This window comes from Cetorhinus maximus, chromosome 18 (genome assembly GCF_964194155.1).
Source record: "Cetorhinus maximus chromosome 18, sCetMax3.hap1.1, whole genome shotgun sequence".
Taxonomy (NCBI): domain Eukaryota; kingdom Metazoa; phylum Chordata; class Chondrichthyes; order Lamniformes; family Cetorhinidae; genus Cetorhinus; species Cetorhinus maximus.
Window position 1 is genome coordinate 99,471,814 of NC_135896.1, and position 15,917 is coordinate 99,487,730.

The 15,917-nt window shown below is 38.4% G+C and overlaps 1 protein-coding gene and 1 long non-coding RNA gene across 2 annotated transcripts in view; both read right to left on the reverse strand.

The window, feature by feature from the left end:
- Positions 1-15,917, reverse strand: part of stxbp6 (syntaxin binding protein 6 (amisyn)) — a 263,495-nt gene that overhangs the window by 119,325 nt on the left and 128,253 nt on the right. The window lies entirely within an intron of this gene.
- On the reverse strand, positions 1,217-4,540 carry LOC144693524 (uncharacterized). The gene is made up of 3 exons (XR_013579561.1): positions 4,311-4,540; positions 3,425-3,558; positions 1,217-2,114 (listed from the first exon to the last, which is right to left on the reverse strand). It is a non-coding gene; the product is annotated as an uncharacterized LOC144693524 (long non-coding RNA).

Here is a 15,917-nt window from a genome sequence, read left to right on the forward strand (position 1 = left end):
ACAGTGCGAGAGAAAACTAGCTATTTATACAAAGACAGATAGTAAGAGTTTCTATAGTATTTAAAAAAGAAAAGAGTTAATGAAGTGAGCATTGGTCCTATAGAAAGTGAGTCTGGGGAATTAATAATGGAAAATAAGGAGATGGCAGATGAATTAGAGGTATTTTGCATCAGTCTTCACTATAGAGGATTCAAGTAACATCCCAGAAATAGCTGTAAATCAGTAAATGAAAGGAAGGGAGGAACTCAGGAAAATTAGAAGTATTGTAGATTTCCAGAAGGCACTTGATAAGGTGCCACATCAAAGGTTATTATGGAAAATAAAAGCACATGGTGTAGGGGTAACATATTGGCATGGATAGAAGATTGGCTGGCTAACAGGAAACAGAGTAAATGGGTCATTTTTTGGTTGGCAAGATGAAACAAATGGTTTGCCACAGGGATCAGTGCTGGGCCTCAACATTTTACAATTTATATAAATGACTTGGATGAAGGGACTGAAGGTATGGTTGCTAAATTTGCCAATGATACAAAGATAGGTAGGAAACTAAGTTGTGAAGAGGACAAACGGAGGCTACAAAGGGATATAGATAGGTTTGGTGGGTGGGCAAAGATCTGACAAATGGATTATGTGGGAAAATGTGAAATTATCCATTTTGGCAGGAAGGATAAAAAAGAAGCATATTATCTAAATGGTTAAAGATTGCAGAGCTCTGAAGTACAGAGGGATCTGGGTGCCCTAGTGCATGAATCGCAAAAGGTTAGTATGCAGGTCCAGCAAGTAATTAGGAACGCTAATATAATTTTATTGCTTATAGCAAGGGGAATTAAATACAAAAGTAAGGAGATTATGTTTCAGTTATACAGGGCATTGGTGAGACCACATTTGGAGTACTATGTACAGTGTTGGTCCCCTTATTTCAGGAAGGATGTAAATGCATTGGAAGCTGTTCAGAAGAGGTATACCAGACCAATAGCTGGAATGGGTGGGTTGTCTTATGAGGAAAGGTTGGACAGACTTGGCTTGTATCCATTGGAGTTTAGAAGAGCAAGAGGCAGCTTGACTGAAACATATAAGATCCTGAGGACACAGCGGATGTGGAAAGGATGTTTCCTCTTGTGGGAGAATCTAGAACTAGGGTTCACTGTTTAAAAATAACGGGTAACCCATTTAAGACAGAGATGAGGAGGATTTTTTCTCTAGGGTCGTGAGTCTTTGGAACTCTTTTCCTCAAAAGGTAGCGGTAGCAGAGTCTTTGAATATTTTTAAGGCAGAAGTCAATAGATTCTTGAAAAGCAAGGCGGTGAAAGGTTATCAGGGATGGTGGGAGTGTGGAGTTGAGATTACAATCAGATTGGCCATGATCTTATTGAATGGCGGAGCAGGCTTGAAGACCAAGTGGCCTATTCCTGCTTCTAGTTCTTATGTACATATGTATGGAGGTATATATACATATATATTGGGGAAACTAGGTATATTTATCCTCGAAGAATGGGCTATCTTGCATTTTTGTGATTGTTAGGAACAATGTATAGTTTTAAGTTCAATTTATATTTTGTATTTCAGCAAGAAAGATGAAACCTGGCTTTAGTTTCATTTAGGGGTTATTGTGAGCTGGGTGCCAGGAATTCTGGGGCCCTGTTTGTATACGTGCATTTTTAATGAGGTTTTACAGCTCTTGAAGTGCAGAGATGGGTTACCAAGGGGTTAGTAGTTTAGTGAAGTTAAAAATAAAGTGGAAAAAACTGTATTATTGCCTAGTGGAAGGGGTCCAGAGACACAGAGACCGGGAAACACAGAAGGGAGTTCAGTTAGTGTGTGTATACCAGAGAGTGCAGGTAGAAAGTCTAATCTTTCTAATAAGAAATCCTGTCTATCTGCTGGGGAAGTGAGTTTATGGAACTCATGTGTTTGCTCTGAAGTTGAAGTAATAGTGAAGTTACATTGCGGTTTTTAGGTGTCTCAGGGAGATACACGAACTGAAGAAAAGCATCTAGTGAAGGCTCAGTAGTTTGCCGGAAGAAAACTCTTCGATAATGACCTATCCCAAGCAAGAAACTTTGGTGTTGAACGAATGGTAAATCTTCACTGGGGCTGTGTGTCTGTAAGAGTTGCTGGGATAAAAGAAATAGTGAGAGTTAGAATCATTTTCTGGTATCTGTATTGAAATCTTTCAAACCTTTTTATCTAGTGTAATATAGTTCATTTTTTCTTGTTTAATAAACATTTTACTCTTTGTGTTAACAGTATACTGACAGACTCTTGTGAATGTTTTCAGTAACTGACCTCCACGGTTTCTAAAAATAAAGTTAGGATCTAGCAAGCCAGGTTTCACTCTGGGATCTGACTTGTCCAGTATTATCAGCTAGGATCATAACAATGATATTTTCACCAATTCTCACAGTAGCCATCATGTGGTATTTCGGTTCTGACAATCTGCTACTCAATTAGAGGTGTTGGTATTTATGGCCAAATAGTAGAGACTTCCATATCATCAGTTTGGGCTCACCAAGGTCATTAATGAAATGATAGCATCCAATCACTGTATCATCCACTGCCCCTCACTATACATTGTGTTACAGATTTACTGTATTGCATAGAATTATTTATAAATTATAAGATAGAAGCAGGCCATTTGGCTTAACAAATGGTGACTTTTATCCTCCACACAAGCAGTAGCCTTAATTTCATTTCCCCATGCTCTTTCCCATACCACTTTATTCCCTTTACTTTTAACTACCAATTTAATCTATTTTTAAATATTAACATTGTCTCCCCTTCAACCACCAGTTGTGGTTCTGCATTCAACAGCTTCAAAATCTTTTGCCCTAAATCCCTTGTACATAGGAACATAGGAAATAGGAGGAGTAGGCCATTTGGCCCCTTGAGCCTGCTCTGCCATTCAACAAGATCATAATTAATCTTATAACTACAGTTCTTGTTTTAGACTCAACTACTAGAAACAGTTCATTTCCATCTACTCTGTCCTTTTCTTTCATACATTTAAACACCTCCATCAAACCATCTCTTAATATTCTCTTCTCTAATGAAAGGAGCCCCAATTTTGCAAGTCTTTCTTCATGTTTGTATTTCTTCATGCCAGGCAGCACCTAGTGAATCGGCACGGTACCCCCTGTATTGCCTCAGGTCCCTCAGCGTGGAGTCCAAAACTGCACAAGATATTTCAACTGTATCTTGCTACGAATTTGTATAGACTCACTGTTATATTTTGATTTTTATATTTTACATCTCTCTTCCATAAAACCAGTATTCCATCAACATTTCTATAGCTTCATCCATTTAAGGTGCAGCTTTTATGGTCTTCTGAACCTGAACCACAAATTCTTCCTCTTGTTCCTCTACATTAGCCAGCCTTTTCTCATACACACAGACAATCTATATTTAGTAGTATGTTTAGTAATACCTCTCTATATCAATATATTGTTATGATCAGGTGAGGAGATGTGGTATGACTCCCCTTTTCCCACTCCTCTTCTGACCACACCAGGTTTTTTTCCAAGGATACGCTTGCCAATTCAGTGAGTTTTGCTGTTTTGACTATAAGAGAGACAGACAGGTTTCTTTGAGCGTTTTTTTTTAAAAAGAGGATAGCTTTTATTGTACTTAATACAACCCAAGTAAAATAATAAAAACACTTCAACACATACACCCAGGATCACATATACAAAAATAGATTACAAAGTGGGAGCTTGCACGATAGTCGGGAGGAGAAGGAAGAAGGCCCACACCAGGGGTCTTGCCACTTTTGTGTCTTTTCTGCTTCCCTCTCTGGCCTGGAGAAAACAGTTTCTTAAAACACAAGAGTATTAGTTGGCTTGTCATGTGATCCTCTCTCATCTGACCAGTTACCCAAACATGGTCATGACTGGCATATTCCAGGTGGGTGGTTTTGACTTGATTAGATTACGGCTGGGTGACTTTCTTTCTCAGCCAGAGTTCATTGTCTGAGGTGATACATCTAATCCGTAATCCCCACCCAGGTAATTGTCTGGGTATTCTGTGAATAGGTTAGATGATAATCCCATTCACATTCCTTCATGGTAATTCTCTCTGATGGGGTTTTTCAGACAGATTGGCTCCACTTAATGGCTTTGGAATTTGATACGTACAGGTGATGCAAATTTTCAACCATCTTGAATCTCCGGTTTCAAGTCACTGAATTTTAAAGAGACTGAGGCAACATGGCAATCGGTGCTTTTCAGCAAGTATTTACATAGTTATTTTTCATAAAACTTTGTAACAATATTAAGAGATATGGATATGTAAATCGGACATCAAATTATGTGTACTTCATTTTGTAACCCATGTTATTTCGATCCTAGTTTTTTCATCTCCAATTCTTCTTACAGCATGCTTCTTTAATGGTCAAAAGGATGGGCCGGAGATCTATTCCCATCACTGCTCCCAGGTTGTTCTCAGGAACCTTTGTGACAATGGTTTGGGATAACCGGTCATCCCTCCTACTTGCACAAAAAAATAGCATAAACACAAGATGCACCTGACATTGCGACTCCTACTGGAATCCTGGAACAAAAAAATAGCACGCTGTACAAAACCTCTTCCTTCCCTTTGTTCAGTATCTGGCTCGGCGGCTGAGCATTCATTCAGCCCCTCAAGCTGTTCCACAATTTTCCCATGTTGGAGGTCAGAGTAGGCAGGGCCAAGTCCATTCTACAGAACCCTCCAGTCCCCACCAGATATTCTATTTTGATTACACAGGTGCAAAATTAAATTTATGGATATTAATGGTTGCCTGACTATCAGGTATATTATTTGACAATAACTTCAAAATTGCTCTAACAAGGAGGATCAAATTGACGTCAAAGCAAAAAATAATCAGCCATTGCGCAAACCATCTGCAAGCCCAGGTTTCTCGGCAATTTTACATATTAGGAGTTAAAATTGATTGCAGCATCAAGAAACACACCTAAGAGTCATTTGAACAGAAGAACATTTGTTTTTACATAATGGAAAGCAGCCTTTCGATGCTGACAAAATTGGATAACCGCAGGAGAGCAGTTTAAGCTATAATTAGATAGTAGCTTCTCCAAGAACTATTTTGACCAGCATTACACCCTATGGATTCTGGGTATCATGTAGCACTTACTGTTAATAGCTTCTACACTTCAAGTTTGCGCTTCCTGACCGGCTTTCAGAATATGATAAGAAGTTTTCTCCCCCCCACCACCGCTCCATGCCCCTTTAGGAATATTAATAGTTAAAAGGGACTGAAATTGAAACCAAATCAGAGAACAAAAGCTGGTCTGGTGGTTTAAGAATAGTTCAGATATTAAAATCATTATAAGCTAATTAATTTTATTAATCGGAATGTGGCCAGGTCCGCAACCCTTCCACTAACAGTGGTAATGCCAAATGAACATCAGAAAGCATTCAGACAGATGTGCAAGTCTGCCTGGGTAGTGCTTCTACACTTATCATCTCTGCAGCTCTTTTAGAACCCTAGAACACAGGCCATGCTTTAATCCCTTAAGTATCTCCAATACTTGATCTCTGCTGATGTTAATTTTCTCACTCTTTTTAGCCCTTAGGTTATCATCTATTTCTGGTATGGAACTTGTGTTTTCTACTATGAAGACAGGCACAAAATATTTGTTCAGTGCCTCCAGCACCTCCTCGTTCCCCATGATAACTTCCCCTGTCTCTGCTTCCAAGGGACCAATGTTTACTTTAGCTACTCTGTTCCTTTTTATATGCTTATAAATGCTCTTACAATCTGTTTTTATATTTCTGGCTAGTTTATTCTCATATTCTATTTTTTTCTCTTTTTATCAATATTTTTGGTGGCCCTTTGTTGATTTCTAAAATATTCCAAATCCTCAGACTTGCTACTGTTTTTTGGAACATTGTAAGCCTCTTCTTTTAATCTAATACTATCCTTAACTTCCTGAGTTGAAGATTGGACAGTAGTTGTTAGATGGGTCACACTTTTGTTTTGTTTAGGCAATACACCATGAACATGGGAGTAAAATAATAAACCATGTAAATAATGAGAAACGGGAAGTTTTGGAGCAGGACGAAGAAAATGCTTACCATTACAAGCGTCTCTAAACTCATATGTCATATGTATTACAGTCAAAGTCATATGTACTACAGATCTGCAAGATCTATCATCTTGTATTAATCATTTGATAAACTGTTTCAGTAAATTGCTGTATTATAACAATGGATGAACTGTTTTCAGATTTTGGCTACAAGGGTATCAGAAACTTCACTTGTGATCCAGACAACCTGTCAGTAATATTATGGGAGAGTTAAGGCTTACCTGGATGGGCACAGTTGCAATGAAGCTGCTCTACCCAGGACACAGCATCCTACCCACCACCTGAAACAAACATTCACTTTCCCTACTACGAGCACACCATGATTGCAGTGTACCATCTACAAGTTGCACTGCAACATGTGAGGGAAAATCAAATAAGGAGAAGTTATATTCAATATATTTAATCAATCAGGAGCAGTGGCGAGTTGTGCTGTCTACAAATAATGGTCCTTTTGCACACATAGATATTTCCATCCCTCCAAATAGTCAAATTTTTCCAAAAGTCAACCAACTACAACTGAAAATGTCTATAACTTTGTTTTTTTGTTCTGCAAGCTATTTGTTTTCTGTTCACGAAGAGTTCATGTTAGGGGTTTGTGCTATCAAATACGATGGAGAAATGCTAACAATATTAAGTAGTACTTATTTCTTTGTATGTCGATGCAGACAAAAATTTAATGAATATTGCAATATCCCTATTGTGCTGTTTTTACAAATGCAAAGCGAAACAAATTACTTTAAATTCCATAATTATCTAATACATCATGCTCTGTGACCTGCATGGTTATATACACTAGACTATTTGGATCAGGTTGAAATTAAAAACCAGTGTTTCATTGAAAACCATTTAAAATTAATTTGATGATAGCTGTCAAGAACATTTATTCATTCAATGAGTAAAAACAGAAGGGAAAAAAATCTTTTAAAAATAAATTCAGGCTCAAAACCCCGAACCTATGCAAAAGAATATAACTTGCAAAGAGTTTACTATTACAATGTAAAAGGGGCGAGAGTGGTATTCGCAAACCTATTTTTATTTTCATGTGGCTAGCAATTGAATTTTAGTACCAACTGTTTAGTGACAAGTTACCCTAACTGCAAAGTTACACTGGCTGAGAAAACTTCAAATCTAGTTACTAAATACCTTCCATCTACGCACTATTGAAAGGTAAAATAATAAAGTCAATAATAATAAGGTCAAATCCCTTCCTTCCCTACAGGAACTGGCATCTACCCGACAAAGTGGAAAATTGCCCAGGAACGTCCTGTCCACAGAAGAACAAATCTGATTTACTGATTACTTTCCGATTTGTAACAGCCAGACCGGACCCCAATTTTGTTATGATCCCAGGTGAGGAGGAATAAGCTGGCCCCCCTCTTTGTTCAACCCCCCTCAGTTGGTCGCAACAAGGTTAGTTTAAAAATCCTTTCACCGTGGATACCTTTTCCCAGTCCAAATGTATTTACTTTTTATAAGGACCTAATTTAACCAGGCTTCTTGAGTCAAAGAACAAACAAGTTTATTAGTTACTAAAACCAGAAGAAAAATAATAAAATGGTGCGACACACACATATACACAACTTCTTATTTCTGATCTGTGTAAGAGTCCAAATAAACCTTAAAAATTATACAAATCAGTCCTTGGCTTGTCCACAAAGCATAGATGGTGGTACAGTAGAGCTGACTTTGACAGATTCATAGTCTGTTGGAGACACTTATTGGCTTGCCCAGGGGCAGGAATTCTGGTTGGCTCTACAGGATGACTAAAGAGGATGCCTTCTTTCTTTTTACTTGTGGTCTCTGCTAGAACACACTTGCCGCCAACCCCACCCCACACCCCACCCCCCCCACCCACCACCTACCACCCCCAATGCTTCCCCCACCTCCCCCAATGCTTCCCCCACCGCAAAAAAGAGAGAGAAATCGCCTGCTTGTCTTTGCAGGAGTGACTGACTGATGTTTCTTCTTGTTTCTGTCACTCACAAACACCAGACTGCAGCCAACTTTTTAACCCATTTTCCTTGTATTCTTGGGAGGGAAAATAGCTATGTCTTGTACCCAAAGTCCATTTTTCTTTCATCTGCCATGAAACTATCATATTTTTCATAATATTATTGTGGTTTATTGTAAAGTAGGTTTATGAGTGAGCGTGTGTATGGTTCCTTATGTGTAATTCAATTTAATTGAATTGGAGTCAGAGAGACTGCAAGGTTGAAATTATCAAAAAGGAAATTAGGTGGAAAAGTCATTTGAAATGCCAATGTGTAAACATGGATGAGGGCAGCGTGTAGGGTGTGAAGGAAATTAGCATTTTTAGATAAGTGAAGAGGTTGTTTAGGTTTCAAAGGGATAGTTGGATGTTTCCAACTAACAAGATAAGCAAGGCCATGCAATTTATTTATTTTTCCAAAAGGTACTGACCATATCGGCAACATGAAAGGTTCTTATATTATAGAAAAGTAAATTTCCAAAGGCATAGTGAACAATGGAATTTACAGATTAAAGAGAGAGAAACATATATAAAGAAGGATGGAAGGCTATACTGGTGGGCCATGTAAGCTCTAAAAGGACCAGATAAACCAGCCTTGGGAAAATACCTCCAGCCACTTTTGCAGAAGTCTGCTGTATCCAGTAACCAAAGTTGGAGAAGTGCCTTTGTAATTCCACTGTTAAGTGGGTGCAGTGGTAAATTTGGATCACCTACCTAAATTTAAAATCTATTTTGGATTGTTGCCTTAAAGAGGGTGTGTAGATGGGAGTTAGGTTAATTAGGAATTTTGAGATTTGTTATAGTAACTAACTGTAATCTTGCGTATGTGCTTGAAATCTTTTCTTTTGTTAATAAATGTTTTAATTTAATTTTTTAAATCTCTGAAAGTTGTTAGCGGACTCATTACTTCCGAATTCAGTGCACAAATCTTCTCGTAATAAATGCGAATTACAAAACCGTTGTGATAGCGTGGCAAATTGTCCCTGTGGATTTGGTCCACCTGGCACACATCATCTGCTATGTCATAACACATCTGAGATATAAATTAACAGGAGATGGATTTTTGGATGACTGCTGATATGTGGGAATCCGTCTCCATTGTCTCTGCAAACGCAGGAGATTTAAAAGTCCAGTCTTTTGCATTTTGATCGAAACCTTTAAGATCCTGAGGGGTCTTGACAGAGTGGATGTGGAGAGGATGTTTCCTCTTGTGGGAGAATCTAGAACTAGGGGTCACTCATTTAAGACAGAGATGAGGAGAAATTTTCACTCAAAAGGTCGAGAGTCTCCAAAAGGCAGTGGAAGCAGGGTCTTTGAATATTTTCAAAGCAGAGCAACATAGGTTCATGATTAACAAGGGGTTGAAAGGTTATCGCGGGTAGGCTAGTTACAATCGGATCAGCCATGATCTTATTGAATGGCGGAGAAGGCTTGAAGGGCCAAGTGGCCTACTCCTAGTTCGTATGTATGTTCCATACCTTCCTTTCAAGTCCCGGTTTGAAGTAGGCCTTGACACCTCTTCAGGTGCGACATTCCATGTTTTCTCAGCACAGGTCTGTCCGTATGATCCACATTGGAATTTTCCAGAATGTGTTCACTTTCCATTATCAACTGTCTTTTCATCAGTCTTTACTTGTGTTTCTTTTAAAAACACAGGTCTCCTTTAAAAAATGTTCAATTTGCCCATAGGTAGTTGGTAGCTGCAGTTCACTGTCATGACACTTGCTTTCAATTCCAGACTTTATTAAAAGAGTTTAAATTTCACTAGCTGCCATAGAGAAGCCATGTCCCCAGACCATTAGCCTGGGCCTCTGGATTACCAGCCCAGTGGCATTAGCACTACTCTGTTGCACCATCTCCCCGTTAAAAGGGTTGGAGTAGAAGAAGTGATTGGAGAAGCACACAGGACACTTCTGGACAGTTTGCATAGGGTAAGTCTTGCTCAGGTTTGGATATCTGTTTGTCCCATTAGCAGAAAGGTTATGACAGATCTGAAGAAGCATAATTTATAGTTACATCAAGTTTATGAAATGCAATACAAAGGCCACAATTTTAGACTTATTTCTTCATTGATTGCAAGGTTATTTATGTGCGTGTGTTTTACTTAGAGGGGTTGTAAGGCAAGAGATAGAATGTAATGAATTGAAAAGGCTTCAAACCAGATTAGCAAAGATATTTTTAGAAAAGCCTGCTCATTTTATTAGAGGTATTTTATTGGACATCCAGAAGAAAATGATAAATAGAGATCAATAAAGCTTTTAAAGTATTTTACAAAAGTCTATATAGTGTTCATTATGCTAAGAACTACCCAACATAAGAAGCTTTAAAGCCCATGTTTCATTGCTTGTCATGGACTAATAGCTAGCTTTTCACTTTTTTGACTTTAGAGTTTCGACCATGTTCATCAATACACCCAAATTCAACAGCACACAGCAAATTTTAATATATCAAAATATTGGTTGCTATACGCAGCAAAAATACTCCAGAAATCATACTTCGTTCAGATGTAAAACAACCTTTATTAAACAGTAATTTAATGGCTAGTTCTGATTCACAGTTTCCAAGATGATCAGTTTGATGACCAATACCGATTGGTTAGACTTAACCTGTGCCTGTGTTTACTTAAAGTCACTTTAAGGATACACAGAAACTTTAGCAAGGGAATACATTGGGTGATTGCAGTGGATCAAAATTCTCCTAGTATGCTCAAAGAAGTGACAAACATCAGCATGGAGCCTGCACTAAGCCATTTAAGTTTGTGATACTCCTGCATTTCTTGCTATGGAACAAAAAAAAACTGGCCCTTCCGATCCACTTCAAAATCGTTCACGAAAACTTACTGCATGCAAAACAAACTCCATAATCAACACACGGTTCCTAAATGGACTATGCTTAATACCCACACATCTGGCCCTGCTGTGACGAGATCAAGGCTGTATCCCCAACCCCCAGCTCCACCTTATTAGTAGCTTGGCCAGCGTCGTTTGGTAGAAAGTTGCTGACTAGACATAGATTTTGACAGTGATACTGTTTCAGTTATGTTCACTAATTTTAGTAGACAATGCTGTACACATAACAGAAGCAAATGTATTTCAAGTATATATTTATTTAACATCTGCCACCATACAGTGCAAAACTGCGCAGCCTTTTATTTCAAAATTCATTGGCAGGATTCCAAATTATCAGACACAGTCAATCTTATTCTAAGCTTTTATCTAGCAGTCATGAGAGGTACTTTAACTTCCTCAGTGATTGCTGAGGATATTGACTTGCATGAGACGCAACAAATCCGCCACTACGCATACAGACTATGTCTGAATGCTGCTGTCCTTTGGCAAAGTGTGCTCTTTTGGAGCAGGTTATTGCTAGTTCGGCTTACTGCCTTCTCCAGTCTTTAGTTTTCTGGTGACCTGATAGGTTGAGCTGACGATATGAGCTTTCCCCTCAAACCAATGTTGCTGATGGTTCCCAGTCTGTTGCTTTTACCCGTGTTAAATTCCATTCTGTTAGATAACCAATAAGCAGCAACCAAGGAAGTAAAGCAAACACAATCAAAAATACTCACATAGTCTGCTTTTCATCTTACCCATGAAAAGAAAACAGAAAGGTTAAAGCTCACATGCTGTGCCAATGATTTTCAGCAACACATCTATAATACACCTTTTAATTACTAGCCAAAAATGCAATAAGCCTCATCTGAATTCCAAATATTAAGATCATTAGCTTACGGATTGGACAATACGATTTTTAAAAAAACCCTTTGTGTACAAATACAGCAGTAGCTTTCCCTATGAATTTTATATAAAGTCTATGATCAGGATTTTTAAAATCCTGAAATTATTTAGAATAGTGTTACGGACAGGAGGGGGCTTAATTTAAACAGCCCTGATTTCTCCTTTCACCACCTGTCTGTCACCAGGAAGGTATTTTGATTCGCTTCCCCCTTTATAAGCGGTGGCGTATTTCCCACCCCTCGGTTTTGGTGTGATCCAATTTCTATTCATAACCCCACTGCAAACTCATGATAGGATCAAATCAAAGGGTTAGTTTATTTGCACACACGGCACCATGTAGCTTCCTGTGCACTCCTACAGTAAAAGGGGGAATCAAGAAAGATAACAGGTCAAAGACTGCAGAGAAAAGAATTATTGTTTCAAGTGAGTCCAGAATTAAAATCCAATGAGGTATTCCTTCACAAAGGTTGAAACCAATGCGGTATAATTCACTTTTCCAGTACTATTGACTTCTATAAGATTAATTCATCCTTGTGTGCCTATCTTGTAGGTGATGGTAAGGGAGTTCCAACAGAAACAGTGTAGGTAGGCCAGGTATTAAATCTTGGCAGAGCCCCTTTTCTGTGTTGCTGCTCGCAGATGGCAAAATGGCAGGCTGAGCTTTGCAGTTCCACAAGGCAATAATACGGGTTCCACCAGCTAGAGGTTCATGTCACATGACTTTCAGCTCTTCACAGTGTCTTTGACAAAGGATGTGTATCCCCCATCTGGGTTCCTGAGTTGGTTAAATGTTCCAGCCATTAAGACTTGAAAAGGAAGGTTATGGGGTCCTTTGTCCTAGCAAATGGATAGGCTTCGGTTGGCCAGCCTGGCTCATGAAATCAGATGACCTTTGTATAGTTCTCCTTGAATTTGGTCTCTGCAGCCCACAGGGGGTCATTAGTGTGTCTTCAGAGATAATGAGGTGTAAGTTTCTTCAAAACTGCCAGGTAGTGCAAGGGTCACAGATAGACATAGCTTCAGCCAGTTTAAAAGGTCTTTGTCCAGTTTTTTAAATTTTAGAAATTAGCCATGAGGATGTATACATTTTATAAAAATATCCAATGTGAGGTCTTAGGTGTCCTGACAATAGTTTAAAATGAACTTACTCTAAATTAACACATTACTGGATTTAGATCCATTAAGCAATTTGTAAACTTGCATTACAAGTTTCCAACCAATCCAAGTTATGATTTAAAAAAAATTTGGGACTGGAATGCTTCTGTGATACTCCTGAAGCTGACAGGTATGTCATTCCTTTGACTTTCGGCTAGCTTGTCATTTTACAAACAAGTCTGCTACCTGCATTCAATGAGCAGTAACCTTCCAGATTGCTCTGCCTCCTGTGCTGGTTTTCTGAGGCAAGGTAATGGCTCCAGTCTTTCTCACGTATAGCATCTCATTTCAAAAATCAATCTCCATGTGTGGATTAAAAATGAAAGACATCATGCAAGGAACATGGAATGACAGATATTTTCTCATCACTGGCTGTAAAACAACAGAAACAGTACAGCAACTTTCTAAAAGGTGTCAAAATGTTAAAACAAATGTGATCAAAGAAAATTCAATAAGCAATAATTAACAGGACAAAATATCCAGTGAAGATAGCTGATTCAATTATTCGTACAGGAGTAAAATGGAAATCTTTTAATAGGTGAAAAATTGCTGCACATCACCAAAGGAGAAACTGTAGTTCTTTCAGACCCCTTAATGCTATGCTGTGTACATCCGTTTTATTTTTGGCTATGGTCATATTTTTCTCTCAGTTTAGGGAGGGCAATTAAAATTGCATGGTACCAGAACATGTAGATGTTGTGAATGGCATTTTTGCAACGTAATGACACCATGGTCCCACACATTAGCAACTCAGTTCTCGGAGCTAACACAGCAGTGATGTCCTTCAAAGATTATGCTGGATTCAAAATAAATGACTAATTTCTCAAAAGCTAACATCAATATAACCCTCAGAATAAGCAAACATTACCTTCATTACACATCCCTTCCTTAATCTCTGCCATTCTGTTCATTTTCTTTTAAATGTTTTGAATTCAACAATGATTGTTGATATAAAAACAAAAAACTGCGGATGCTGGAAATCCAAAACAAAAAACAACAATTTTAGATCCTGAACTCCCTCCTCCATCCCAACCCCCTTTCCGTTTCTTCCCCCTCCTTTTTGTTTTTTCCAATAATTTATATAGATTTTTTCCCCACCTATTTTCATTATTTTAAAATCTATACCTTTTATGCCCTTTTAGTCTTATTTCACCTCACCCCCACTAGAGCTATCTGTACCTTGCTTGTCCTCTTAATTAGCACATTCTTTTAGATAATATCACCACCTTCAACACCTCTTTGTTCTTTTGTCTGTGACATCTTTTGGTTATCTCCTCCTATCACTGCTTGCTTGTCCCAACAACACCACCCCCCCACCCCCCTCCCCCTCTTGAACCAACTTATATTTCACCCCTCTCCTATTTTTACTTAGTTCTGTTGAAGGGTCATGAGGACTTGAAACGTCAACTGTACTCTTCTCCGCCGATGCTGCCAGACCTGCTGAGTTTTTCCAGGTATTTTTTATGATTGTTGATATGATTGGGGAAAGTTAGCTTGGAGAAGTTACTGAATCCATCAAATGTGAGAATGAACTGCTAATAAAAGGTACAGTAATTAAACCTAAGATGCTTTTACATTTTATTTTAATTCAGATTCTGGGAGACTAGAATTGGTGAATTGCTTCATTTCTTTTTTTTTAAAAACAGTACTGACTGACATCCTGAGCTAAATTTTGTAGACCCATGGAAAACTGGATCTACAAGACTGCTGCTAGGATGAAGGGAGCTGAATTTAGTAATCTAAACACTGGGAGCCAGCTCAATGATACAGATCTTCCAAAATCTGAATCAACAGTTAACTAAGCACTCTCACATTAACAGATATAACAAATCCAAGATAGTTCAAAATTCCCAATCACTGCATGTCTCAGCAATACCAACAGAAATCCTCTCTCCTATTGCTTCTTACATTACAATTTCTTCTAGGTGACTTTAAAATGGATTTCCTTAAGCCGTCAAACTATAGCCTCATACAATCAGTTGCAAACAAGGCCAGTATAAACATAGGGACAAAATGGGTAGGGTAGAAATATCATTGATTTATGCATTAATTTGCATCATAATAACGAACATTCCAGTGTGCCAGAGAATTTAGTCACCACTGGAATCAGTGCTAACTTGAGCAATCCAGATGCTATTCCTCTTCCATCAGTTACATTCAATCAAATTAAAATTTCTAATATTTAGCTGAGTAACTGAGTACATGCATGTGTCTTCACTAAAGATGAGGTTACTGCCAATGTCACAGTAAAGAAGCTGAAAGAGAAACTGGGTTGGAAATAAAGAGGAACTACTAAAAAGGTTGGCAGTGCACAAAGTAGAAACATATCCATGCGATGCATCTTTGATTGCCAATGGAAATAAGGGTGGAAATTGCAGAGACACTTGCCACAATCTTCCTGAGATATGGAAGCAGTGCCAAGAGAACCTAAGAACTGCAAATATTAACACCATACGAAGAGAGGGATAAGGCTGGCCTCCATAAGCCAGTCAGCCAGCCTAACATTGGTGAGAGGAAGCCTTTAGAAATGTTTGAGAGATTAATTAGGACAAAATTAACTGGCACTTGGAAAAATTTGGGTTAAAATGAGAGTCAGATTTAAAGGTAAATTGTGCTTAACCTGATCGTGTCTTTGAAGAAATAATGGAGAAAGTTGATTAAGTGCAGTCGATGTGTATATGGATTTTCAAAAAACGTCAGCAAAGTACCATGCAATAAATTTGTTAGCAAAATGGAAGCAATTGAATGAAAGCATTACTGGCTGGATGGACACAAAATTGACTAACAGATATACTAGAGGGAAGTATGCAGTGGCGTCCCCTGGGGTGACTTTTGGGATCATGGCTTTGGGTTTGCAGATGTGAAACAAAACATTGAGGAGGGTATCAACTGACTTCAGGAGCATATACACAGATAGGTAAAATAGGCAGACATATGGAAGGTGAAATTAAACAG